This window comes from Balaenoptera acutorostrata, chromosome 10, assembly GCF_949987535.1.
Source record: "Balaenoptera acutorostrata chromosome 10, mBalAcu1.1, whole genome shotgun sequence".
Taxonomy (NCBI): Eukaryota; Metazoa; Chordata; class Mammalia; order Artiodactyla; family Balaenopteridae; genus Balaenoptera; species Balaenoptera acutorostrata.
This window is the reverse complement of record NC_080073.1, coordinates 37,523,695-37,526,466: the sequence shown is the minus strand read 5'-3', so window position 1 is coordinate 37,526,466 and position 2,772 is coordinate 37,523,695.

The following is a 2,772-nucleotide window of genomic DNA, read 5'->3' as shown; positions in this document are numbered from 1 at the left end:
GCTGGTGGCAGGGTTTGCAGAGCATCTTACATTGCATGTGTGTTCTCCATTTGGCATCTGAATTAGAGGATCTAACCACTCCCTAAGAGAACTAACAAGGGCTTTGGAGCATGAAGAGGTAGGGAAGGAGGGGATGGTCTATGCTTTAGTTTCCCAAGTTTGGGGAAACATTCTCTGGAATTTACTAAGCGAGAGTTAAAGCGCTTCTGTAGGAATTCTTTGGACAGAGGAAGGCAGGAGGAGACAAAGGCCAAGTCTGGGCTCATGAGAGGAGAATATGTGCTATTGGGAGATAGGACTGGGAGTGGAGCATGGGTGAGGCAGATGGCTAGGTGATCAGCTCTGCTCAGACTTGCTGCAAGGGGTAGTGGAAAGTGCCTGGGCTACTGCCTCCTGGTGGCTAGTGGAGGCCTTGCAGGGATGCGGGGGAGGACAGGGCTTGCTTTGTTAGGAGCAGCCTGCAATGAAGCCTGGGAGGCTGATGGCCTGCAGCCCCAGTCACAGGCCAACTCTACTTTCACCACAGAGGTGCTGAAGCTCCTAAGGCACACCCTGAACTCTGACATGGGGCTCTGGAGTTCCCCAACCAAGCTAAAGGAAGTGAGCAGACAGGACAAGTTATGAAAGGGCAGCTCCAGACAACAGTTTCGTGGGAGAAGCTCATAGCTTCTGAGAAGCAGAACTGACCATACAGAGGCTGTCTGTCTCTTGAGGGTACTGGCCCTTCCTCATCTCACAGGAAATGCTTCCAAGTGTATAGTCCTCTTGCCTGGGGCACCCAAAGGGTTTGATCTTGTGCCTGATGTTCATCAGCAAAACAACTGCCACGACCCTGCCAGCCCAGCCCTGAGTGCCTCTGAGGAGTCAGCTACCCATTCCGCTAGTTGGCTCAGAGCCCTGTGGGTGAGGTTCAGTCTTCCCTGCCTGTGGGCAGAACAAATGTGAAGCAGAAGGAAAGGAAACCGGCTACAAGTGCCTCTGTGTGTCCAGTCTACCCTTTGCTAGTACAGTAATGGGATCCACAAAAAGATGATTCACCTCCCAAACATCAATCCTCTATGTGAAGGGCACCAAAGTAGCTCTTGGCCCCGCCTGTCTTGTAGCCAATCTTACGAGCATAGTTGTCATCTCCCGCATCCCCTCCACTGCAAGACTGGGCCTCTCAAGAGGGCGAAGTTTTATCTTTGGGGCCCGAGAAGAGTGCTTTGCTGTTTCTAGATCCTCAGAAATACGAGCTGAAGATTGAACCTGTCTTCAACGAACTTACAGTTGACTTGCAGGGTTATCTAGAATACTTAAGCTAGAAGGGCAGACCTGCCTCCCACAGCCGCGTCTAGGGTACTGAGGGAGGAGCCTGGAAGGGGGGCGTTTCCCCGGTGAGCTCCAGGAGGGCGGGGCCTTGGTTTTGTTCACTTGGTATCCGCAGCCCCTAGAACTGTACTAGCAGGGAGCGGTACTCAATAAATGTTGGATGGATGAATGATCACCCCTGTGCTCCGTTTGAGGGGGGGGGGGAAGGGGGAGGTAAGGGTGGAGTGTTGGAGGTAGGAAGCTGATATTTGCGCTGTCCGGAGATTGGATCCTGCTTCTTCCCTGAGCCTCAGCTGTAAAACGGGAGCAAGTGGCCCTGCCTTGCCCGGTTCCCAGGTCTGTCGCGAAGCCTCAGTGAGAGAAAGTAGCAGTAACTAGGGTGGTACAAATGCCAGACTTTTACTGCCGTGCTGCACTTCCCAAGCCTCTTCAAACGATCCTTTCCGGTGCCGCCTTCCGGGACCCCACACTGCCTCTCTACTTCCCCTCATGTCTGGGGTGCTCTCGACAACCCAGAAGTTAAGAGGTTGTTCCTAAATCACTGTCTGCAACCCAGTAGTTTGTGGGAGGCACGAAGGTACGGGACGGGCTCGGCCCCTGACAGGCTCGGCCCCTGACAGGCTCACGTTTGTTGCCCTGGATACGGGGCGGGGCAGGCTTCTGCCCATCGGGTCCCGCGCGCACGCGCCCACGGCCACGGCCACGTCCTGCCGCGAGAGGGGGCGGAGCGAGCGTGCGCGGCGGGCGCGCGCAGGCTCCGCGGCTCAGCCCTTAACCGCGTGCGCTGACCGGCGTCCGCGGCGGGCGGCAGCTGAGGTGAGGGCCGGGGCGGGGAGGTGTTCACGCCGGGGCGGCTCCACGCGCGCCGAGGGCCTGGGACCTCAGTCCGCCCGGGCGCAACCTCAGGGCCCCCCGCGTCCCCACAGTGACCCCCCACGGCCCAGCCGCTCTTTGCATCTCGTCTCGCCCACAGCTCGCCCCGGCCGGTCCAAGGGCCCGAACGCGACCTTGGACCAGCCTACCATCCCGGATCACCCTCTGCCTCGGCCACGAGTGCAGGGCACGCCCGGAGGCAAGGGAGCCGGGGCGGGCGAGGGGGTGGGGAGCTCGAAGACTGAGGCCAGAACTGTACTTTAACTCCGCCCCCGTCTCCTGAGGCCGCGCCTCGAAGCGTTGGCTGCAAACTTTTAACTTCCTTTAAGTTGCAGAGGTGCCTGGGACCCCGTGAGGTCGTGGCTGAAAAGAAAAGGGCTGGGTAAATAAGCGAGGCGAGGGTGAGCAGGGGCTGGAAGCCCAGAGTGGAGGTAGCGTTCCGTCCTTCCCGCGCAGGCCCCTCAGACTCCACGTCTTCCCGCGTCCCCCGAGTGCCAAAGTTTTGCCTGCAGCGGGCCCTTTAAGGGCGAGGCCGGCCGCCGCGGCGCACGTGAGCAGCCTCGGGAAGCCGGCGCGGGGCAGCCCGCC